The following is a 26,824-nucleotide window of genomic DNA, read 5'->3' on the forward strand; positions in this document are numbered from 1 at the left end:
GCTTAAAGGTCTGAAATTAATTAGGATGCCATTAACAGAGGATATACAAAAGTAGAAGTTCTGTAGAAAATGAATTCTGTCTTTGACTAATAAATTTCAGGTATTTTCCCAACGTTCAAGGACAATGCCCAGAATTTTGGAACTAAGTATCTAAACTATAGATTTGGTCAAGTTTAAGGGGTGTGTGTGTGTGTGTGTGTGTGTGTGTGTGTGTGTGTGTGTGTAAAATATATATTATATATACTAATAGAGGTAGTAAATCTGGTCCCCTGGAAATAAATAAAAGTGAAAGGAGGAAAACACTAAAGATAGAACTTTGGGGAATGGCAGTTTAATGGAGATGGGAGGAAGAGAGATATCAAAATGAGCTTGGCTTCAGAGCACAGGGTAAAGGACAATATATGCATAGTTATCTGTAAGTCAGTGATGATGGTAAACTCCTATGTGTCATTTCATGTTTTAAATGATATTGGTGACCAGTAATAGAAAATTTTATGGAATGCTGGTAGTGGAACAGAGTCTGCAAAGAACTGAAGAGAAACTGAAGAGGAAAAGATAAAGGAAAGTTTTTTTTTTCAAGTAAATGAAAAGATAGTAGGAAAATGATTAGTATATTTAACTTACTATCAGCTATGATATAATATCTGAAATTTTTTTTACAAGAATAACCCATAAAATGTGGTATAATTCATGTATTTATATACATATATACATGCAATGATCTTGTTCTGTATTAGGATTTGTTCTGCAAAGTTGTCCAGCATTAAATTTTCACAAGAGCTGTGATGTATGAATTTTTACAGGCAATTTGGTCTATTGAAATTCTAAAACTTAAAAATAAACATGATTATTGAGTACCTACTATATGAAGTATATTCTATTATGGTCCCCACTTTATGGGTAAGGAAATGGGCTCAGAGAAGGTACTCGTCTGAAATCATACCACTACTAAATGGTAGAGTGAAGACTGTAAGATTAGTCAGATAACATAGGAGAGACACTTAAAGGGTCTCTAGAATTTTCTATCTCTGATTTTAGTATCCTGCTGACCTTTATGTGCCTGAGTTTCTCATCTATCTTGTCAATTATTGCTGTAGGTGCCTGGCACATAGTAACTTTTCAAAGGCATGCTATCTGGTTCTGGTGTCCATACTCAAGTGCTGGGCTAAATCATCTTCCACACAGTGGCAGAAAACACGATTGTGTACTGGAGTTGAAAATTGTAGAGGCAGATACTTAATTTTCTTTATTCTATTGTAAATTTAGGATGTATTTTTAATTTCTCTCCCCAAGTAGTTATTGAGAAGACAGCACATGTGCAGAGTAGCAGCTTACATATAGACATAGTGACTCAGAAAATGAGTATTTCATATGAGAGTTTCTTTTTGTTTTGCTTTTTTTTCCCCTGGGTTATCTGCTTTCTTAGTAGATATAAAACATAGAACATACTCCAAATAAATTCTGGGACAGCTGTCTATTTGTGATTAAGGACTTAGGAAAAACAGATGAGTAGCCACTTAGAATGGCAAGAAAGACAATAAATAATCTATAGTTGAGATTAAAAAAAAAGACAATTTTAAGTCTACTAATGAGTTCCTTCAAAATTGGGGAGTTCAGAGAAAAAAAGTAGATTATATTATGTTACTAATTGGTTACATTTACATAATGAAAAATAAGTCAATTAAATGTTTTATATAATAAAGTACATTTGCAACCTATTTTCCTTATGAACAAGTGGTCTCTTACATGACTGAATATAAGGCCATACTCAAACCTGGGTTTGACATAGAAGGAAATACTCTAATTTCATAAATAGCAAGATATTCTATGGTGTTGGTTCCTTAAATAGATTATTCCCAACCATTACTTAGCTTTGCAATTAAAATCAACAAGTACAAATGTTTTCTCAAAGCTCTCCAAAGGTAACTACTACTACTTACGTGTTCCACTTCTACTTTTCTCTTTCCACCAAGTTTTAGGATATCTTTACTTTTGATACGTCTTTCAGTTACAGACCTGTATCCTAATTTTAAAAATCCCTGCATTCCTAAATCTATAGAACTTACAGAACTTTTGATCTACTATAGAATGGCATTTCAAGGTCTAAAGTGATCCCTCAGGAAAAAAAGAAAACTGGGCTGATAGATCTGAGCTGATCACAGAGAATCTGAGGTGCTCTCTGGGGATGAGGAAAAGAGAGGTGGCTCCACTTGGTCAACCTGTAAGGGATTTGCAGGGCTCAGGCTAGAAGTGCTGAGGATGAGGTGCTAGAAGTGCTAAGGTTGAGGCAATTCTGAAATTAAAGGGCCACAAAAAGCTACCAATGGGAAGCCTAGTTAGGTATGCCAGCAAATGGCATCTTCACCTGACTGATGGCCCCAAATAGCTTCTTATGGGATGAGTAATGAGATGATCTGCAAGAGGAAATGTGAGCCACTGGGGTAAGAAGGGGATAGAGTACAGGTGACTAGGGGAGAGCTGGTGAGCTGGGGAAATTGGCAGGGTATCACTTCAGTTAAAGAGACTGCACAGAAGTAGAAAATTGAAGCAGTTGAGAAATTTTAGAATACATGATACAATGGCATGGGAGGCTGAGGCAGGTGAATCACAAGTTCAAAACCAGCCTCAGCAACTTGGTGAGAACTGTTACAAAATAAAAAATAAAAAGGGCTAGGGATGTGGCTCCATGATTAAGCACCTTTGGATTCAATCCTTGGTACTAAAAAAATTAAAAAAATACAATTTGATCAAAACTCAAGGTCTGAAATTGTGAGAACAGGACCAAACTCAGCCTTCACTATTATAAAAGTGCACTCCAAGTACAGCACATGAGAAATCTAAGCTTTGGGTTACTTTTAATATAAACAAAAGAAGAGACCATGGGTATATAGATTAAAATCTATTTGTTGAAGTGAAATAACCTCTTTTCTAAGATAAAACATTAAATTTTATTCACTGGTTTGTGGGGAGTGGAGGAAAGAGATTAGAGATACTCTATTGTCAAGGTACTCTCCTACATTTTGTTTATATGCAGACTAACCCTTAAATTAGACCTAGTAGATCAACGTTTTATATTTTAAAGATATGCTCAGACAAGATTCTGGCCAGCTCCTGGTCACAGAACCTCCCTCTGGTCAGGAGATCTCCTTAATGATGCATAATTAGGAGTCATGCCCTCATTACCTGGAAACTGATTTGCTTCTGGGTGAATTTCTTTAGCTCTATTCTTCCATTAGTGGGCTCAGTAAGATCTCACATAGCACCAAGGGGAAATGTGTCTAAATCCAACTCTGGTTGGATTAGTTGACATGGGGTCCCTCTGATCCTCTGCCAGCTGTCTATTCCCAGCTGGCAAATGTCCCCACCTCCTTTTTAAAGGTTGTTGTCAATGCTGAGCTTCCTGCCAGCAGGAGTTGGTCTCCCCTCAATTGAGGGCAGCATGCCCTCAGTCAGCATTTAGATTCTTGTGTGAAGACATTCATGGATGAAACTCCCCACTGCTTCTCATCTGCCTTCTGTTTTTGGAGTTTCCCAGACATCTTATGAACTGTTAGACTTCTGTGTGTGGCCACTGTGGGGTGGTGGCAGGAGGGGGGAAGTATTGATGACACAAACTGGAGAGGCTACTGGGCATGGAGCCTGAATGTTTATAGACCTCATTCCCATAGATTTTCAAGTGTCAAGAAGGGGACTTACAGTGCCTGGCATGTGGCCCAGAAGATTGCATTAGAAAAGGGCCTATGGATTGAATGTTTTCCTTTCTTGGAACCTGCCTAGTGCCATGATCAGGAGTGCAGATTCTAAATCAGAAGACCTGGATCAGCCTCTAGCACTGGGGTAGATCAATTGACAGTCTCTCCATGATATTGAGCTAATTGAATATTCTTTATGCACTTCAAATTTCTTATTCGTAAAGTGGGAATAACAGCCTTATCCTTTTTCATAGTGTTCTTGTAAAATTCAAAAATGAACTATGTGTAAGGTACTTTTAACAGAGACTGGCACTTGGCAAACACTGTGTAATTCTTTATAAATTAAACTAGGGTCATGTCCTGCAGGTTCAATGGATTGAAAACAAACATCAATTTACAACTGATGAGTGGGAGAGGTAGTATCTATAGTTGCCACTTATCGGATATTTACCATTATATGAAGAGTACACCAATCATTTTTTGGTAATAATTAGCACACACAGACCACTCTCATCTGCCAGGTACATTGCAAACTACTTCTTTTAGCAACCTGGCAGGGTTATGCATGTAATTTTGTCATCTCCATTGCATCTTGAAGCATGATGACCTCCCGCTTAAAGTCCCACAGCCAGGAATGGAACAAAATTTTGAATCCAGGCAAAAGGGTCCCAGAGTCTGCTCTTTACCACTGTAAATTGTCTCTCAATGAAACCCTTCTTAATGTATCATGATCTTATGAGAAGGTCATTATTACTACTCTCATTGTACAGAAGATGAAAGGAACCTTTAGAGAAATTTAGCAAGTTGCCTACAGCTGTCCTGCAAGAAAGTGAGAGATAACTTGAAATCAAACATACTTGTTAAAAATATCAAATTTTCTTGATTCACCTTTATGTTAATATGAGTATAGCAAAGGTGGAAAGGGGGGGCAACAACAAAGTATGTGTTATCAGGGCCACTTTGGAATATTCAAGATGTGGAACATGTGAATGTGCTTAAGCACCTTTCAGAGAAGTGTTTATAAAAACTCATCAAGAAATGATGTCTGCTTTTAGCTACTCTTGCTATAGGTCTAATTCTGTCTTCTAGGGAAGTATTTCCTCAAAGAACATTTTAAAAAGCAGAAGAGAGATGTTCAATGTTATAATGCTCAGTGAAAAAAATCTGAGTGCAAAATTGTATAACAACTTCTAGGTAAAAATATTCAGCCATATGGACAAATCCCTGGAAGGGAATACAAAGTTATGAACATATTTGCTTTTCTGCTAAGGTAGTGAAATTGTGAATTACAAAATGATTTTCTTCCAATATTGCTATTAGATAATTAAAGAAGACAATTTTAAAAACCAGTCTGTTTTGTCAATATTGGTCCCTGCCCCTACACCTTTGGTCAATATTCCTAGTTCATGATCATGTGCCTGATATTCTAGAGTAACTTCTAATGCCATGCATATTTAGCCACAGTGCTCTTGGCTTCCAGATCTATATACCCTCATGTGATCCTGTGCTTCTTTGACTATTTTTTAAAATTGTTGTCTATTTGATTTGTAGTGGCTTCTGTTTGACCCTTTGTTTATCCACATACTGTCTGCCATAAACCCTGCCACAAAGCCACATTTGACCAATACCAGCTAGATGTGATCTCCTCTCCCATGGGCTCACTCTCTATAGCTGCCACATATGACCTATTATGAGTTCATCTTTTTTGTCCTTCTAGATTGCAAGCATCTTGAGATCATGGTCTCACTGGACTCTTTCTACCTTGCATATTGTCTTATAAATTGCAGGGTATTTTGCAATACAATTTAATAGATGAAAGTAATACATTATAAAAAGAAAGAACTCTGTTCACCATATGTTAAAGGCTAAGGATTATTTCCAGTAATAATACACTGTTTGCACCTTCAGAAATAAAAGAATATTTCAAAATATAGGACTATAAGGATTAAAAAAATACAAAAATTTCAATGGCTTGGGTGGCTGAGGCAAGAGGATCATGAGTTCAAACCCAGCCTCAAGGCACTAAGCAACTCAATGAGACCCTTTCACTTTAAAAATAAATAAATAAAAATGCAAAATGTGGTTGGGATGTGGCTAAGTACCCCTGAGTTCAATCCCTAGTACCCACCCCCAACAATTCTTTGTAAATTGGATTCATTTAAATTGTTTTAGTAATTTTCATTATACTTAGAATTCTAAGACTAGTATATAAAATTTCTGTCCCAGTAGTATATGGATCTGTATACACAAAGGGTCAGTTTTATCATCTTAGGTAGATGACTTTGTGATAAGCTTATGTCTGATGTCACATTTTTGGTGCTTTGACACTTGTGTGTTTGCTTTAGTCTTTTGTGAAATCGCCTTTGGTTTTATATTTTAGTGAATTTAATCTGTGTAATCTTTTCAAAGATGAAATTGATTAGGTGACACTTATGTTCTCTAAGTGTAATGGTATAAGATTATCAAGGAAGCCAAGAATAAAAAACCTAGAAATTTGAAAATTCATTTTTTTCTGTTTTCTTTTCAACACTTTGTGCAAACACATGTGCCAGATTTGACAGTTATAAGTGTTCACACATATTTTTCCTAAGTGTTTAAACTCCTAGAGCTTTGTCTACTTGCTCATAGCTCAGCGTACAGATGACTTAGACCATCTGCTAGTACAGCCTTAGCTTCCTCTTTCAGTGAAATACCTGAAGTGCCTGTTTGATTTTTCAAATCACTTATCCATTGTGAAGAGTCTGTCTCAAAGATGGAAAGCAGAGATGACCCTCTCCATTCTCCAGTGAGGGAACCTCTATGTTGGTGCCAATCGACCAGCACTTCACTTCGGTGAGATGTAATGAAAGCCATTCTTTGTGTTTCACTTTAATGGGAAAATAAATGGTCCAAAGATTGAAAAATAAATGACATTGAAAGAAAAAGGCAAGGCAATTTAAAAGAAGGAAGGAAGAAGGAAAGAATGAAGAAAAAGCTGTTATTGTTAATGTCTAATTAAACAGCTTTATAACATCGAAATTTTAGCATTACCTATCAGATTACTCATAGCAAAATAATATCTGTATTATACATAAGTTCCCTTATTAAATTTCCATTTTGCTTTTATAAAAATGCTGCATCTATGAAAGAATGAACTCTACATGATTAGAACATAGATATCTATGACCGTTTAGCATAACATATTCAATATTCTTTGCAAGATTAATTAAATAGGTTCATAGTTAACATTGGTTGACTTGTGATTAGTTTTTATAGTTTTGCACACTTAAGGTTTCTCTAAAATCCAAGCCTTTGAGAATCTAGAGAAAAGAAAAATGTGTTAGTGGATATTTGATACAGACTTAACTGAAAAAGGAAAGGTAATCGGTAAAGGAATTTCAAAGGAACAGTAGAAAAGGATGTTAATTTCCATGTAAATGTATTCAGAGGTCTAGGCTTTTCAGTTTTCCAAGGTGTAAGAATTAATTATCAGTTTGCAAGAACAAAATTTATTCATGGTAAGAGCTATAGCAATCAGAATTCTCTAGGTGTAAAATTCATGAAATTAATATTGAGCTGATTAGAGTTGAATAAATCATCTTCTTTCTTTTGGTGTATTGCAAACTCTGAACTGTTTGATGTTGCCCTTTGGCATACTTGTGAGCAATACTTAAAGATTACTTGTATATGTTCAGGCTTACAAAGGAAGAAGTTAAATATGTTCTTGTTCCTAGTAAAAGTACATCGGTAGGGATGCTGTCTTTCTTTTGTCCCAATATTATGTTTCTCATCTTTAAAGGACTATTTGGTTGATAATCAACAATATGGATGTTGCTGTCATAGATGATTATTTTTGTATTCATATAAATTGTAGTCTTTATCTACTATTTTATCTGTATTTCTAATAAAGATGCTTAGTTTAAAAATATGCTCTAATGTGCATGAGAAAAATATGAAAAACTTTAGTACAATTTATTAAAGTGCAGTAACAATCATATTTGGTTGTATGGCCTAAACAAGGCTGCCATATAGAATCTTAGCAGAAACTAAGAAAATACCTTAAAGAAATAAAAGCTGCAGCCATCACCTAAAATAACTAGAGGGCTGACCGAAAACCAACCAAAGGGAAAGAGTAATGGGATTAAACAACTTTGTAAATGGAGCTATATCAGGTAATCTTTAATGAGGTTTTCTTTGGGCATTTTTAAAAAGTCTCAAGCTCTGTATTATCTTAAAGATCATTGAATACATATGTCTATTATCCATTAGAACAGATTAACACTACAAGGAGTTTGTAAGAAGATATAAACCCATTTTATCGATTCATTTATCTGCATTAATTAAAAATGACATTGTATGTTTCAGTGGAACATATTCAAGGAACTGTTTTTTGGGCTTTTTTTTTTTTTCTTTTTTTTGAGACGCCATCATCAACTTTCCACATTGCCTGATGAATCATTCCACTTGGCTGAGCTTTGGTTTAGTCAAAGGAAGAGAAGGACGAACAAACGAATGCACATTCCTAGAGAACAAAGTGAAAATTTCCCTCCTCCTATTCTTTTGGCATTGTGATATAGGATATGAGCATTACATAATCCCCAAATAACATTTCCCTCCCTGCAGGAGAAGTGTGAAGCAGGCAGAACGTCTCATTCTTTTCAGATAAGAATAAAATTGTTTAAGGAAAGCCTTAAGGGACCAGTGACTCTTTATTCCAAATTAAAGTTTCAGTGAGATTGCTCAGACACATTTTGTGAGAGTGTACAGGAAATACAAGAAGAGGCATGGGGAGAAAAAGTGGAACGAGGTAAGATATTTGGAAATAACCACACTAGTCATTGTTGTGGGATGATTACTACACCAAACTGTGCAGACTTCAGCTAACTGCATAAGCCTGGGGCTTTCCACTGGCTGGGCCTTCCCCAGTTGCACAGCCTTAGAGAGGTAGGGACGTGGAGACCATGGGTACATTTTGTTTCAACGACCCTTAATGCAAGCAGCTTCTAGAATACTTCAGCACACTTGTCTCTCTTCTATCTACTGTTTGCTCAGCTTTCTTACCTGAGCTTAAATTCCAAGAGTGCTCTCTCAAACTACTCATAGAAATGACATGAACTTTTAACATTGTAACTTAGTGCAGAGGAGGATTCTCCCACCAACTAAGGGAGTGAAGCACTTGTAACCAACAAATCTTTGTCTCTAGGTAGGATTTCTGGGGAATGACATAAGTATTTCCACGTTCATATAAAGTGAGATCTGATGATTAAAAAATTTAGATTACAGTTTAATAAAATTATTGATATAGGAAAGTTTCAGACTCCAGGAATATCTTCTTAAGACATTCAGCTGGGAAAAACAAAGAACATGATAGGCCTTACTGTCAAGGTTCTCAGTGAGAAAAACCACAGGTAATTATTACTATGTGTCCCCAAAATATGAAAGCAAAAATTCATCTCTAGGGTTATTTGTTTAACAAAAGAAAGTTTATACAGCTTGTAGGAAATTGTCTCTTGGAACTTGAAATGGATTGCTGTTCTCTTTTATGTTTGTTCTGCCTAGTTTTTCCTCCTGAAGGGTAAAATTCCTGAAGTCCCAACTGTAAGCTACTTTTTGACATGTAGGCTCACTGCTGAAACTGGCATTGTGTCATTTCCCTTGACTTAAATCAAGAAATGTATTTAGGTGCTAGAACTTGCCAAGTACCCAAGTGTTTTGCCAGAGCCAAATACTATGTTTAAAGGGGGAAAAAAAGGAAAGAATGAAAAAAGAAAGGGGGTAATCTAAAGAAAGAGATCATTCTGTTCACTCTTGCCTACAGTTTAGGGAGGGTTGATTTTTTTTTTTTTTTAATAAAAAAGAGCAAAGGGAGAACAATAATTGAATCTTTGAGGGATTATAATGCTGAGCTCCAGAATGAGTCATATACCCTTAAGGACAATTTTAGAACTTAGATTCTTAAAAATATGATAACTCTGTATTTTCCATGTTTGACCTCAAAAGCTTTCTTGTCGGGAGCACCTAGCAGTGATATGCAGGTACTTATGAAAGCCTGGCTGAAGAACAGTCCTCTTTCATCTGGACACATCACTCACTCTGTTCCCCAAAGAGTGTACAACACAAGGTACAGCAAGGGATGAAAAGATGCAGATGCAGCCAGACAGTCTGATCCACCCTGGTGATCCACAGGGCGACAGTGTCCCAGCCAAGGAGTGATGTAGACAATGCCCCAGATAAACCAGGCAGGAATTTCTTTTCTTCTGTTTCTATTCTTATATGGCCTCATGCTCATTTGTACTTGGCTAAGCTTATTATCTTCCTGATAATTAGAATGAGAATAGTAAGAAGGACTTCCTTAGGAGATCTAGGTCTCATGTTAGCTCAAAGTATTTCTAAACTGTGTAGCCTTGGCCAAGGCTCATCAGTGTCTTTCTCACTGAAGAGGGGGAAACTGACTCCATTATGCTTACCTTATAGCATTGTTGTAAAGCCAACATAAGCATAGGAAAATCTGTACAAATATGAAAGTACATCAATTTTATGTAAAATGAATTATTCTTTTTAATTCAGGAAAGCCCTCCTTAGCCAGAGTTTCAGCCTATCCTCCCTCAAATGGCCATTCTTGCAAATTGTGTACCATTTATAAATTCACAGATTTTGTTTTCCATAAGAGTTTTCCTTTTGGATATTGAGATGTCATTAAGTACGTTTGAATGTTACAATTGGATAATCATCCCTTGAATAATCTAACTTAGGCAAAAAGCACAAGAAGGTAAAATAGTTGAGCAAATTATGGGTGATTCAAAATTTCATTCTAAGTCAAAGGAAAAATGCATCATATAGAAAATGAAGCGGGGGTGGGGGGGTGGGGACAGTCTTAGAAATAGTATACAATACAAGCAAACTTAAACTGCCTTAACTTTTAGGACCACCTACAGGAGATTTTCCTCAACTTTCATCATTATCATCTTTGCCAATAAGAATTCATCACATTTTTATCAAAGAATTAAGACTTTAGTTTCTGGATTCTGAGTTTCAATGTCTCTTATTTTGAATTCTCAATTGCAGTGAAGTTTTCCCTAATAAAATAGCAAATAATTGTTCTGGTATTATAGCATTCTAATTAATATTGTAATAATTAACATCATACATGGGCATAGTAAAAATAAGACTATAAGAAATGCTTTTAAATTGGAACTTCTTTTTCTGATCATATCTAGCTTTTTTCTAGGCTCTGATTATTATGAAAAACGGTTGAAGAAAACCTGTGTTTTCCAGTTTAATTCTTCATATGAGTGTACTTGCGGTTTGAATAGTAAAGTCTTGATAATTTGGATTATGTTTGGGATAATAAAAATTCAAAAGTGTAGACTACTTACTTAAATGAAGTTTTACTGCAATATTAACTTCAGTTAATCTTGGGTTGAAACCATATGTTTAAATGGTAGAGAATAAATTTTTGGTGTGTATACTATTAACCCAAGTTGAACGCTTTTGAGTTTGTGTATCTGTGAACACTAGTGTTTATTTTATCCAGCCACCAAGTAGAATATAAGACAGTAGAAACAATTTATTTTGAGTGACCCAGTAACACTGGATTTTTATGAAACTGTCTGGTATTCTCTGTAAAGTATCAGAAAAGGATTCCAGTATTGCCCAACACTCTACTCTCTAGATACCTTAATCACATTCTGTGTCAAGATATTGAGACATAAATAAGATAACTGTCTGGCTTCACTAAAGAGTGTGAGGAAATTTTCGCACAGGCCAAGAAAAATAGAAAGTATTTTCCAAAGCAATAAAAAAGGCTATTAATTAAAATACAGTGAAAATTCAAGGGAAAAATTAAAGTCATGGTTAGTAGTTGGGGACTGAGGTGAGGCTTCTCCCAAGAATTTGAAAGTAAGATTGTGGGCTCCAGTTTCACTTCATAATTAAAGATCAGAGAAGAAATCTCCCATATTAAACAATTCAGAAAAAAAAAAGGTTTCTTGAAGAATACTCAGAAAACTGCCTTTTAATGAATTCCCTTAGTTTTAAATAACTCTTTTATTTCTAATTTCATGCTTCTCAAAATATTTTCTGATTATGAATTAGCTTCTTGTTTAAGTCCATCTGAAAGGAGCAGTTGGGCTCCTTATGCAGATTTAGTTATTCCTATCTCCAAGACCTTTTTATTCTTTAATGCGAATCAATGCAATGACATCCTGACTTTTATATATCAGTTTCATAAGACTGCTTAGCAGAAGCCCCTGACAGATGGATCTGCTTTCAGTGTGCTCAGAATATCTGTGGGCTAGGGGCAGCCTCTGGATGGTGGTCACTTCACCAAGTACACAGAGTATGCCACAAAGCCTGGCATGGCCTACACTGCTGACTGCCCTCCTAATGATCAATCAGCCAAAGGCCTTTGTAAAACAGACATTTGCTGGAACCTTATAAAGACTCCAAGTTAACCTGAATAGAGGACAAGGTTTTCCTGTCCTTAAAATTTTTTTTTTTTTTTTTTTTTAAGAATGATACATGGAACATTTTCTCCACCTTTATACCCCTGCCCTGGATATGTTCTTTCTAATTTCATGGTACAGAACTTTTTCTCTCCAGTGCAATTTCCCCTTGGCCAAATTCTTCCAAAAACATTTTGTTAATTCTTGGAGGAATTGGACATGTACTGAAATCTGTTTTTTATTTCAGCATGTGATAGAATATAGAATTTATGTTCATGCTAAAAAAAAATAACACATTTTGCGACTGAATAAACCATGTTCAAATTTTGGAAAGCAAAGTACCATAAAAAGAAAATACAAATTCTCTGTGATACCACTAGATGTAGGTGCTCCGCTTTTTTAAAAACCTGCTTGTTTATCACGACCAGTGTTATGTTTAGTAACTCTATCAAAATGCTTTGTTATTCAGTGGGAGACATTGAAGTTAGGGAGAAAAATGTGCTTTAGAAGTAGTCATTAAGAGTAATAGTTGCTCAGTTATTAAACCACCAGAATAAATAGCCAGAGAACCATCCACAGTCTGCCTCAGGACAGATTTACAAGGCCCAGGTAATGGCTAGAGAATGAAAATTTCAATTTTAGTTGCTGCATCTAATTTCTTATAAAAGCTATAGGTATTAACATCTAGTAATCTAATGGAGAAAAATTCTCCCTATTAAGGTAGAGATCTGCTTTGTGTGAATTTTCTTTCTGAATCAGATCCTCCTAATAAATAAGCAGGTCACAACTTAAGGGTCCCACTCCTGAAGTGGTCTAATGATCCCTGCCATCTCTATTTCTCTTAGGTTAAACTTTCTTTTCTTTTCTAACTTTAAAAATCTCTTGTTATATATATGTGATTGAAGATCTTTGGAGGCTTTCAGAATTCATTAGTGGCCCCTCTCTGGATTTGACCTCAACAGTTATTAAACTGAACAGTTTGCTAGTCAAGAAACACCTTCAGAAGTGGGCATGCTTTCTGAGCTACAAGCCAAGACTAAATTTTAACAAAGAAGACAAGATAGGGTGTGAAATAAAACTGTCTTGGACAATCAGAAGATGAGGCAGCTACAATTGTGCATTAGTGTTCCAGGTGTTTAAACATTTACCGATTAATCAAAGGACTTTCATACTAGGCAAAAGGTACATGGAAAAGGGTGGGGGATTTGTTTGATAAGGTTTCTCTGGGTGTGAGCTTTAAGGAACTCTTTACTCTTAAAAGGTCGATTGTGGTGTAGCATGATAGTTTGTTATAGAATGTCCAAGAATACTTTGTTAAAAATAGTGGGTCTCAATTGGGTTATGAACTCCCATTTTTACCCCAAATACAAATTGCAGAATCACATCGGTTACACACTCACATTTTTAATGGCATATTAGTGACTATTGTATTCTGCTACCTTTCCTATCCCCTACTATTTTTTGATTCATTTTTTAAAAGGGACTATATCTTTTATTAGGATCTATCATTACACTTGTCTTTGGTTTCTATGATATACAATTATGTCATAAACTCTGGTTTGTCTTTGTATATAAATAAATTAGGAATCAGCAATAAAAAAAAAATAGGCCTTTGAGGCCTTGATGTGGCCCCTCGTTTGAATTTTCTTTTTTAGTAATTGAGATGTATGCTACTGTAGGAAATGGATGGAGAATAGTTATGGCTAAAATATCTATTTCAGTTTATTTCCACTTAATATGTTAGCCCAGACATTTTTTCTTAAATTAATACCTATAAAACTGGTAAACTTACTTAAATGTTCTGAGCTTTGGATTTTTGATTTATAAAATGAAGAATATCCCCTACCATTGTTAGGGTTAAGGAGAAGATCTACATAGGCACTAATTAGCAGAGTCGGCAGGTTAGTCCCTGTCCTTTTCTATCCTCAAATACTTCCTAAATCAGAGATGAGAATTGGTGTCTGTTTTAAAGCAGCTTTAGGACTCCTTGGAGTTATTACCTTTTAGGCTGAGTCAATATCAGGTAAAAACACCATAAACAGCTGGTGATGGTCGGCTTATAAAGAGATTTTGTATTTTAGAAGGGAAATAATTTCAAACTTGAGTAATGTTTATTACCTCTAATTTGTAAATTTAAAAACTTGGAATACTTTTAAATAAGTATTTCCTAAAAATTTTTTATATTTAAACTCTGAGGGTGATTGTGGAGAAAAGTTCAAGTTTAAAAAGACTTTCACATTTTTCACAGACCCTCTAGGAAGGAACAAAGTCTTTTCCATTCTCTGAAAAATCAGATCTGAATTCCTCCCACCAGTCAAGCCTTTCCAAAACTCCACCTTCCTTTAGTAAGCATTTTTCTGTCCTTTCCAAATTCCAATAATCTGTGTCAGGTTGGTCTTCCCATTGGTTTTGTCTATGAAGCATTTCTATTATTATTATTATTATTATTATTTACTAAATTCTACAATGTCACCTACTCTTCCTCTATTCAGAATGCTTTGTTTTCAAAGCTCCCATGTGAGGAGATGATTAATTTTATTTAGGCATACAGTTTAAAAATCATCCTCCTTAGTTTCCTCCCTGTTTCCTCTTCTCTTCTCCTAGTCTCCTTTTCTTTCCTGATGTATGCAGTTCCTTAAAAAATAGCTTGGTTTATTTTTTTCTTGTACATGAAGGTCCACATCTTTTTGAAGAAATGGGCATCTTTCCCCCATTTTTGTCCCCAAAGGATAGAGATCTGAGATCACAGAAGAAGACATAGAGGGAGGAGAGCCAGAATAGCACAGTAACTATCACTCTTAGGAGTTTCATTGTTGCTTTTCTACAACTTAGAAAGCCACCATGGTTCTCTAAATGGCAGCTGCATTAGATTCAGATTGTTTGTTCTGGGGGATGAGAATCATCTTTTGGAACAGCTAGTTCTGGTAATTTATCTACATAATCTCCTTTAATCTTCTCTATTGTTGTTGGAGGTAGGCATTATTATTCTAATTTTTCTGTACAGGAAACTAAAATTTAGAGGCCTTAAGTTACTTTCTTAAAGTATCACAGCAAGTAAATAACATGAAGCCATGTGGTATCTGATGACAAACTCAACTTTGGCTCCTTAAATGAACAGTCAATATAGTTCATCTGGCATTCACCCGATACAGACTCAGTAATCAACAACAGGACTAGGATCTAGGTCGTTTTGTCCCATCCCCTCTATTAAAACTCTTCTCTAAATCACTGTGCAAGTGTGATATAAATTCAGAATTTTATATTTATAAGTTTTATATAATAGTAATACTTTATTCTATTTGAAATCATAAAAATTACCCACATAGCTTGTGGGCAGGGTCCCTTTTGTATTCTTTTCAGTTTAACATGGTATTTACTATGCTGGACATAAATATATTGAAAACTGAAGAGAATAGAAAGATTTTAATTCCAGGCTTTATGTAATTTAATTTTCAAAATTGAAACAAAACCCACACATGTGGCTATCAAATCAAATATCTGCTTTATAATGAACACCTTTCTAAAATCTTGCATCAATATACAGGTGGAAGGAAATAGATCATTTTCTATGACGGGTTCTCTATTTTTAATCCACCACAAGTTCATTGTCTTTTCTTATCTACTGTTCAATGAACTTCAGTTGGGGGGGGGATAAATGAATCAGGAAGGTAATTGAAGTACATTTATCGACTCCTTTATCTTAGGTCACTTGTCCAGGAATCAAGCAAATGAATACTTTTAAGGACTTGATAAGCATTGGTACAATCCAGTATCACAAATGCTCTCTGATTGCAGTAATTAACTTTGTGGTCATGAAAGAGAACCCTTGATCTTCCTTCATTACCCAACACAAATTCTGAAAGAATTACATGAAAGTAGCCTGTGAACAAACAGTATGTGTAAGGAAGTGAAGGTACAAGTTAATTCCCTTCCAATCTCTAGAAAGCCAGTCATTGTGTACCTTATAAAACTACAAACCCTGTCCTGGATTAGTAATTTTCCTCAGGAAAACAGAAGAACAAAAAAAATGACCTTTCATAGCCAAATAAATCACTTCTTAAGTGAAACCAGATGCTTTAAAAATATATACCTTGGATCAGCATTTAATAATTTTTATGATTTCTGTATTTCATGTGGTTTTCTTTTTCTGTTTTAGACAGATGTCAAAAAAGGGCTCAATTTTGTTTCTTGCGATTTTCAAGGATGATGTGTACTTTATTCCTGAGTTGCTTGGTTAGTTGTTATTAGAGATAATTTCCATTCTCATTCTTTTCAAAACTGAAAGAATCTAAGTGAAGGAAACAGTTGTCAATCCAAACTGACACCTCCACAGTCCATATTGGCTTAACAACTTTGATAATCATTCAGTTGTCTTTTACAACTATGAATGAAAAACTCTGGAATGCATAGTGTGGAAGTGATCTATGAACTTAATACAGAATTACCTACATGAAACAGTGGAGTTGTAGTGAAATGGCTATTATTCATTTCTAGTGCAATGACTTGAAATTAGGCAATGCAGTTATTAAATGACATTTTCTTCAAGTTCAGCTAACTGGGTTGAAAGGAGGTGGAGGATAAAGCTTTTACTTTTTGTTACTTCCAGGTCCAGAACAGTATTCTGTAAAGAGTAGGTGCTCAATAAATACTTGTTATAATGAATTGCATTTCTGGGACAGATGGCAATCTCTCTCCCAGGTATCGTTTATTCTGAGATTATGGGGTCATACTCTAAGAAGTTCCAGGGATAATTCTTGGTTGTAGGTGTGATGGATTTTGGGGAATTACAAATATAGTTGAATTTTAGCCTCAAGGAAATTCTTCCCTAACATTATACAATGATTTTTGTTAGTGAACTGTTTTGTAGTTCATTGTGATGAGGCCTTGTTTTCCCAGAATTCAGGGTCCTGACATTTTGTAAGTTGACGATTTTTCCTGGTGATGATGACTTTGGCTGGGATCTTGTCCTTTTTTTTTTTTTTCCTTCAATCACCCAGTTAAGTTGAGTTCTTTTGACTCCTAGCCCAGACGTCTGTATTTCTTCAGTTTTCTGATAGACTGTCTGATGTTAAAGCTTGCCTACTTGTGCAATTATTTCTTACTGTGTTTGAAGTGGGGGATAGGTGGGGAGCAGCAAAGATCAGTATGAAATGCATGAGCTTCAAACTGATCCATGCCTTAAGGTAGGCTCTGCCATTTACTAGTTATGTACAATTTTCCCCTCCTGGAGCCTTGGTGGTCTTTTTTGAAAACGGGTATTATATCACTCACCTTGAAGGATTTTGATGAGTTAAATGAGATAACCTTGGGAAAGTACTTGGCACAGAGCCTCACACAGAGCATACTTTCCTGAGAGTGGTCTGCCATCAAATTACCCTTAATCTATGCCCCTCCCCTGCTAATGATAACCACCTATCACCAGACAGTTCTTTCTGACAATAAAAGTGCACCTGTCTGGATATGATTATATTACCAGCCTGAGAACTGTCTCAATTTTCTACCATTTCATGATGGATCTGTCCAGTCTCCAGGTGCTGAATCAAGGGGCCACTCCAAAAGGTCTTTGCACGTTCTGAGCCCCATGTCTGACACCTACTTTACGATTGCTTTTGTAAATCATTTTTCACTTTTTTTCTCTCTCATGAAATAGAAGTATTTTGAAAAATTACATTTTAATTTTGAGATAATGTTAGTGTTTATGTGTACCTTAATCATTAATTTTTAAAAAATCTGTGCTTGTTATATACCATGCACTGTTAAAGCACCAGATATTTCTTGAAAATAAAATAGACAAAAATCCCTTAATATTAAAGGAAATAAACAATAAACCCTATGTCCTAACATGGTAAATTCTATGAAGTAAAATAAAAAGTGGGATGGTGAGATGTAGCAGGAATGTGTTGATGTGTGCATCCAAGTAGAGGCAAGGATGATGTGCCAGTACAACACATAGCAGTTGTGTAAAATCCATAAGCAGAGTGCAACATAAGAGTGACAGCTCTGAAGGATGCTGCTGGAAGAACAGCAAGAGTTACTGGTATTATCATAATGATTGAGGAGAAGGAGACAAAAGAGAAAGTTAAGGATAAGATTGGGCAGACTCTGTAGTCCATGATAGGAAATTTGTATTCTAAGAAAAAGTTTGAAAACCGAAGAACAGAGCCTTATTTATGCTTGTTGAGGAAAATTTGTCTAATTTGCCCTTCCAAGGATTATTTTCTAGGGAAATGTGCCATAGTTTTACACTCAGTTTGTTTTATTTTGTAGTGATGGGGCTTGAACCCAAGGCCTTGTCCATGCAAAATATGTGCTATACCACTGAGCTGCATTCTAGCTCCATCCCAACCCTTTGCTTCATTTTAAGTAAGGCCCAGAGTGTGAAATTGCATATTAACTTACACATTTTTGTTCTTTAGAAATGCAAAAATTTCTAAGCTGGGTGTGGTGGTGCACAACTGTAATCCCAGTGGCTCCTGCGGCTCCAGCAGGAGGATTGTGAGTTCAAAGCCAGCCTCAGCAACTTTGAGAGCCCCTAAGCAACTCAGACCCCTGTCTCTAATAAAATATAAAAAAGGGCTAGGGCTATGGCTTAGTGGTTACACATGCCTGGATTCAATCCCTGGTACCCCCCAAATAAATAATGAAATGCAAAAACTTCTGATTGGCAAAAAGAATAGAAAAGATAACCCCAAAGATTACAGTTTTCATGCCTGTAAGATATTAACCAGTTTTATCTCTTAGCAAAATCTTTTAGTATGCCTTTCCTAAGTGCTCCATTTATCTAATTGTCCTTTGAACTAGCTTTGCAATCTTCTATTGATGGGTTGAATATCTTTAATGTACTCTGTATTCACTGAGTGTCATGGTTTTAGCTTTGGAGGAATTTAGTCTCTAACATGCTAAGAAAGCTCATTTTGGCTACTGAGTGGAGAATGGATTGTATGATCATTTGTGGGACAAGATGTTAGGAGTGGAAGCTGGAAGACAGATGGGAAGAAGGATACAGTGGTCAAGGTAATGGGAATGTCAAGGTGACCTGGCCAGTTCTAGTGGTGGGATGGGAAGACCTGATTGGATTTTACATTTGATTTGGAAGTAAGAGTAAGACTTGCTGATAAATGACTGGAGAGCAAGATACAGAAAGAAAGATAGGATTTTTGTTTGGGCACCTGGCAAATCATGCTGGAGAAACAGCAGGATTAAAGAGATTTTTTTTTTGATAGATTAACGTTAGACATAATCTATGCCTGTTTGGCAAATTTCCTTACAGTAAAGATATCCATGTTTTTTAAATAATCGGGAGAATCTTAGGTTTTAGTGAACATTTATAATTATGTATATGCTCTTTATTTGTATCCTATAGATGTACATACATGAGCATACTAGTGGTCTGAAATTTTGTTGTACATACACATAATATTGGCATACTTTTCCTTGAACTAGTAAAAATAATCCCATTCTCCCAAATGAATAAAGTTCAGCTCTAAGAATTAAGTTAAATTATTTTACCAACTCCAAAGACTTTTTTTTTTTAACTATAAAAGTCTTTACAGGGCTGGGGGTTATGTCTTAGCGGTAGAGTGTTCACCTCACATGTGCAAGGCCCTGGGTTCCATCCTCAGCACCACATAAAAATAGTAATTAAAAAAAGTCTTTACAATGATACAACTTCTTACTTAACTGATGAATAATTGCTTTAAAAAGAAAACACCAAATTCATTAGTCTCACTGAAACCTTTCTTTTTTAGATAGAAATTACTGTCTTATTGTATGTCACCATATATGAATGTATTTAATGAGACAATTTTTTAAAAACGGCACTCAGGATATATAGATTATTATTATGTAAAACTGTTAGGAAAATTTTTGGTGACAATAGTTCTTGAGCCTCTAACTGAAAATACCTTGACTACTGGATTTAAACAGCAACCCACTATCCAAAGTTTACACTTCTCCCTAGCAGTACTGATTCCTTTGTTTCTTGTTAGTTTTATTTTCATTTTCTGTTTATGTATTGTTTATTATTTATCTTTCTCCCTAGAATAAACCCCCTGAGGGTAGGATCTTATTTACTGTATGTGAAATGTCTAGTGTAGTGCTAAGCACATACTAAGTGCTCAGAAAATTGAATAAATGAATGAGAGACTTGCAGTAATTGGAGAATGCTTTCCAATCTAAAAATGGCACAGAAAGATAATTCAACTTAGCTGCACGTGACTTATAATAACTATTTATACAGCAGATTCATCCTATCTTTTGGTTAGGCTAATGTTAAAATTATATTTAGCATCCTAAATGTATAATGGTCAGAATCTTAGGTATCCTCAGAGTATGCTTGGTGATCTTGGGAGATGTTTATCAGACATGTAATATAATCATGGGTGAGTAACATAAGAGTTGTTTTCCCATATCTTGGATTGTAAATTGTGATTAGTATCACCTGCTTTGTAGAATTGTGGGAACTAAGTGAACCATTATACAACAAACCATAGATCAATGTTCTTCTGGTAGATATCATTCAATAAAAGCTTTAACCTATCTTATTTATATGAATCAATTATAGTAAGGGATTCAAATAATAGCTACTTGAATTCTTGAAAATTAAACACTTGGAAATTTGTCAATGGGTATTAAAAAAAAGCTCAAACTATGAAGTAAATCACTATTTAAAATATACACATGACTTTAGTTGACCCAGAAAAATGATGGGAGTTTTTATATATAAGATCAACTTGCATATTAATGATTTTTTTGAGTTAGTATTTTACTCCCCTACTTCCAGCTGATCAATTCTTGAAAATAAAAGATTTTAGGAAGAATTTGCCTATTATTTTTGACTATTTTTTTCCTAAAATTTATTTCAGAGCTCTCATATAGAAGAAAAAATGTAAAATGAATTCTTAAAATTTTAGGGACAAGAAACATTTTAAATACCCAACAATATGGGAATACCATAGAAGAGAATCATATCTGGCAAAAACTTCATCTTTTAGGAATTCTCATCTTCATAACAAAAAACCTTAGAATTCAAGAGAAACAATTTCCCCCTTGAGGAATGAAGAAAACTGTACTCAAATATATAATAATATGCAGATAGAGTAAATTTATTTCACAATGTAGTTCCTTTCCTGTTGTTTCCTTTATCTCCAGCTTCTCGATCCCATAAATGATAGCAGTTTACCCAGATATCTAGTTGAAATTTAGGGGATCACTCTTGCTCTTTCCTTCCTTGCTATACACAGTCAGTAAGGTGGACTTACAATTATCTACATTTTGAATCTGACTACTTGATCTTTCATGGCAATGGTGCATTCCAGACTGGGAAAGCATCATCTCTTACCTTAAGGCCACTGGTCTTCCCACTTCATCTCTTATAAATTCATTCTTCATTCAACCTTTAATATAAATAAGATCATATCCATTCTCTGTTGGAAATACTTCATTTGCCACTCATTGTTCTTACAATCAAATTGAAAAAAAAAAAACAGCCTGGCATTAATGATGAACTTCACCTTTTGCAAGTTCATCTTGCCCCACTTCTTTCCAGGTCCTTGAGCTTTCATTTCTTTCCTGACTTGAGGTCTGATTTCTTGGAACTTTGTACTCTTTTGTTGTTGTTGTTGTTATAATCAGTTATACATGACAGCAGAATGCTTTTTAATTCATTGTACACAAGTGGGGCACAATTTTTCACTTCTCTAGTTACACACAGAGTAGGGTTACATTATTAGAGGAATCATACATGTACCTGGGATAATAATGTTCATCTCATTCTACTATCTTTCCTACCCCTATTCCCTCCCTTCCTCTCCCCTCCCCTCCCCTTTGCCCAATCCAAAGTTCCTCCATTTATCCCATGCCCCCACCTCCCATTATGGATTAGCATCTGCTTATCAGAAAACATTCGGCCTTTGGTTTTCTGGGATTGACTTACTTCCAGTAGCATGATAGTCTCTAACTCATCCATTTACCTGCAAATGTCATAATTTTATTCTCTCTTAATGCTGAATAATATTCAATTGTGTGTGTATATGTATATGTATATATATATATATATATATGTATATATACATATATATATATATATAAAATCAGTTTCTTTATCCACTCATCTATTGAAGGTCATCTAGGTTGGTTCCACAGTTTGGCTACTTTGAATTGTGCTGCTATAAATATTGACGTGGTTGTGTCACTATAGTATGATGTTTTTAAGTCCTTTGGGTATAGTCTGAGAGGGATAGCTGGGTCAAATAGTGGTTCCATTCCAAGTTTTCTAAGGTATCTTCATACTCCTCTCCAGCGTGGTTGCACCAGTTTGCAGTCTTACCAGTAATGTATGAGTATGCCTTTTTCCCCACATGCTCACCAACACTTATTGTTGTTTATATTCATAATAACTGCCATTCTTACTGGCGTGAGATGAAATCTTAGAGTAGTTTTGATTTGCATTTCTCTAATTACTAGAAATGGTGAACATTTTTTTCATGTTTGTTGATTGTATATCTTCTGAGAAGTGTCTGTTCAGGAACTTTCTACTCATTTCACTTAAAGCCCTTCATGGAAGGGATGATACTTATGACCATCTACCTAAAACAGGTCACTTGCCTGTCAAACTTGGAAACGCATTCATTCCACTTCCATATTTTACTTTCATTTTTTTTATTTTAATGGCAAAGTCTCTCTGATTCACCATTTTATCTCCAATGTTTAGCACAATCCTAGAACAGGGAAGATATTTACTGAATAATTGCAAATGCATCATCTGTCCCTCAACAAAGTATAATCTATGATGATATTTTAAAAAATATAAGCAAAGATAGAAAAGGTCATACTAAAAACTAATTGACTAATGATGATCTTTCTTAGGAAAAGCTCAATAAGCTTCAGATTCAAAATTTTCTTATTTCTTTGTAATGCCTAGTCCCTCAAGAGACCTTCATGTAGATGAATTCTCACTGCTCTGATTCCTCACCAGAATCGGGTTTTCTTTTCTCTTTTTTTAATTTCAAAAATTATAACCTCCAGCTGTTCACCACCTCTTCATGGCTTGTATTTTTATTTTCTTCATTCTATTTGTATAATTCTATATGTCAATTTTTCTCTAAGCATAAAGTATCAACATTTTGCTATTTCAGAAGTATTATGGTACTAAACTATCAAAGGTAAAGTTACATGGCAAACAACTATTTTCTTGAGGGGGAAAAAAGGAAATAACTTATTCTTTGTTTCATTATAAATTTATACTTAGGCTCTTACTATTTCTGATTATTTTTTTCTGCTCTTTTTTTTTTTTTTTTTGGTACCAGGGTTTGAACTCGGGGGCACTCTACCACTGAACCACCTCCCCAGCTCTATTTCATATTTTATTGAGAGAGAGAGCGTCTTGTGGAGTTGCTTAGCTCCTCACCATTGCTGAGGCTGGCTTTGAACTTGAAACCTCCTGCCTCAGCCTACAGAGCAGCTGGGATTACAGGCATGCACAACAGTGCCCAGCCTTTTCTGCGACATTATATTAAATGTTGCCTATCATGTAGTTAAATAAATTATCTGAGGTGGGTATAATTTGTGAATAAATAAGTTATTCACTTATTGTCCCCTCCCCCTCTTTTTAACTTCAGAATGTTAATGATTCATGGTAACTTTCTCTGTGGTGCAGCTAAAACCTACCACCAGGATGAGGATAATAGAGATGATTCAATTACTTAGGACTTCATGTTGGGGTATATTTGTAAATAAAATTAGTTGATAGAGACTAGATCTTGGGATACTAAAGCCTTGAGAAGACTGACTGAAAACTGTTATTTCTTAACCCTTTGGGAACATTTAAAACATAGAGTACTCATTTCAAATCTAAAAAATGGTGTAATATATATGTGTGTAGGTATATATCTATATCATACATATAAAATAGAGTATGCTGTAGTTATTGTAAAATTCTATAAACCAAAATAGGTAAAATTCATTAACTATGTCATTCTAAACTTCTATATCCTTAATTGAATTTTTTGTTGGCCTTTTCCTATTAGTTACTGAAAGAAAGATTAAAAATGCCTCATGATTATGGATTGTAAATTATATCTTTAGTTCTACAAACTTTTGCTGTTTATAATTGAAATTTATTGTTAAATATAAAATTATAAATTCATAAATATCTTTCTATAGACTTATTTTTTTAAATATATCTTTATATCTTGTAGTTTTACTTGAGATCTCCAATGTCTTATATTAATAGAGCTATAAAATTTCTTTTAGTTAATATTTACATGTAAGATCTGTTTTCCTCCTTTCCTTTCAAACTATATTTCCATTTATTTAAGATATTTCTTTGTTAAATAAAAAAAATACAAAGCACAGCTATATTTTATCCAGTCTGACAAAGTATACTTAAATATAATTTTGTAGTTTGCATGGAATTTTTTTCCAACTTTTGTGAGGTATAATTGACAAATACTGTAAAATTTCAAGGTGTAAAACATGTTTACATGGATGCATGCATTGTGAAATGAAAATCCTCTATTTTAGTTGGAGAGTTGAATACATTTACCTTAAATATTGATTTATCTCATGCAAATATATCATCTTGCTATTAATAATGTTGATCTCATTGCTTACCCTTTTTTTTGCGGGCTTCCTTTTTACGGAGTCATATTATTATATTTTGTTACATTTAAAATTCCTTTACAATTTTAATTTTACATTCTTCTATTACTGTTGGTGGTTGTGATTTACTATGTCCTGAACATGCAAAACACTTATAACCATTTAATTACATTACTCCCCTTCAACCTTTTGTTTATCTCCCATAATATTTCACTTACAGATTTATCCTAAATGCCAGACATTACATATTTATTTTAATAGTGATTCTGCATTTGAGTTTAGCCAAAAATTTATCCTTTTTTCACTGTTTCCTGAAGTTTGTGTTCCTTTATGATTACTTTCCTTGAGTACTTTTAGTGTCTTTCATAGTGTAGGTTTACCTGCAAAAAATTCTCATCTTTTGAATTTCTGATAATATCTATTTTGCCTTTTATTTTCCTGAAATATATTTTTCCTGGCTACATAATTCTAGGCTAATAGTATTTATCTTATATGTGCAGTTCATTGCCTTGTTTCAACATTTTTCTATTGTAGTCAACTGGCTTGGCTTTTCTTCTTACTGAAGATATAATGTGTACCCTTGCCTCATCCCAGGTAATTTGCTTCCCTCACTGGGCTGGGGGTTAAACCCAGGGCTTTGTACATGCCAGGCAAACACTCTTCCACTGAGCTGGCCTCCAGTACTCTTTAAATGCTCTTTTTGCTTTGATTTCTAATAGTGTTAGTATGATGTCATTAAATATAATTTTATTCATATTTATCATACTTAGTGTATGTAGGTTTTGAATCTTTAGTACGTAAAATTAAGCATTTTTCATCAATTTCAGAAAAATTCCTGGCGCACACAAGTGCAGTACTGGTGATAGAACCCCAATGATGCTCTACCACTGAGTTACATCCCCAGCCCTTTTTATCTTTTACTTGAAGACAGGGTTTTGTCAGATTGCTGAGTCTGCCCTTCAATTGCAGTTGTCCTACCTCAGCTTCTGAGTAGCTAGCTGGGTTATAGGTGTGCGTCTGGCAGAGGCCAATATTTTTCTAAAAATGATTGTATTATTCTTTCTCCCTTCTTTCTAGCATTCTGATTATATGCATTTAGACCTTTTCTCTGGATCTGATGTTTCACTGATAATTTGTGCTATACTTTCTACCTTTCTCCTTTTATATAGGCCTCAATCTGGGCATTTTTTATTAGTGTTTTCAGTTCATTCAACTTTCTATTCCAATGTATACCATATATTATTGAACTTTTCTACTGAATACCCAATTTTGATTTTTTTTTCCTGTTGCAGAATTTCAATTTGGTACTTTTATGGATTTCTGTTTTTCTACAAAATTTCCATCCTTTCCTCTATGTATATAAATATATTAATCGTGGCTCTTTTTAAATTCTTGTGTAATAATTTTAGTATATGAAACCCTTTGTTGCCTGTTTGGACTTTCAGTGTTCTGTTTTCTGATGAGTTTGTTCTGTTTTTAGCAAGCCTTGTGTGTTTGGAAGGAAGGCGAACAGTACAGACATCACGTTCAGTATTGGATTTTCTTTCACTAGTCTGATAGTGGCAGTGGGTCATCTTGATCTCTTAGATGAATGCTGTTTGTCGTTCTAAGGGCTGAACTATCTTACTTGTCCTTATCCTTGAGTGAGGCTTCACAGCCTCTTGATTCAAAGCTGTTGTTACTTACTTAGCACTGCCTTTTGGGGGGACTCAGACACTTTTTATTTTTATCTTTTTTAACCCTAGTACTACACAGCTCTGGAAAATCTTTTTAGCTTCCATTGCTTTGTGTTGGGTTTTCTTCAGTTCTGCCCTCTGTACCGCTCAAGAAAAAATTGAAATCATATTTTGAGACTCCTCGCCCTGGGCTTCCTTCTTCCTTGGATTTTTGCCCTTAAACTTCCAGTTTTTCTGGCACCTCTGAACTCTTCAAGGAAGCAAGAGCCCTTCTTGATGCTTTAGTTTTGCTCCCCAAGCCAAAGAAAACTGGAGAGTTCTACAGAGAAAACCTGAAGTACTTCTCTTCCTTAGGGGACTATAGCCTTTCACTTTGCTCAACTTTAGTAGTTCTCCAGAGATTGCAAAGTTTTTTTTTTTAATATTTCACTCA

The 26,824-nt window shown here is 34.9% G+C and overlaps 1 protein-coding gene across 4 annotated transcripts in view; it reads right to left on the bottom strand.

The window, feature by feature from the left end:
- Positions 1–26,824, bottom strand: part of Grm3 (glutamate metabotropic receptor 3) — a 207,519-nt gene that overhangs the window by 139,235 nt on the left and 41,460 nt on the right. For 2 of the 4 annotated variants that reach the window (XM_040291706.2, XM_040291707.2), the window contains one exon: positions 21,456–21,510. The exons of the other annotated variants lie outside the window; for them this stretch is intronic. The gene's annotated coding sequence lies outside the window, so the exon portion shown is untranslated. The remainder of the gene's footprint in view (positions 1–21,455; positions 21,511–26,824) is intronic. 4 annotated transcript variants of the gene reach the window in all.

The sequence above is a fragment of the Ictidomys tridecemlineatus genome, chromosome 2, assembly GCF_052094955.1.
Source record: "Ictidomys tridecemlineatus isolate mIctTri1 chromosome 2, mIctTri1.hap1, whole genome shotgun sequence".
NCBI lineage: Eukaryota > Metazoa > Chordata > Mammalia > Rodentia > Sciuridae > Ictidomys > Ictidomys tridecemlineatus.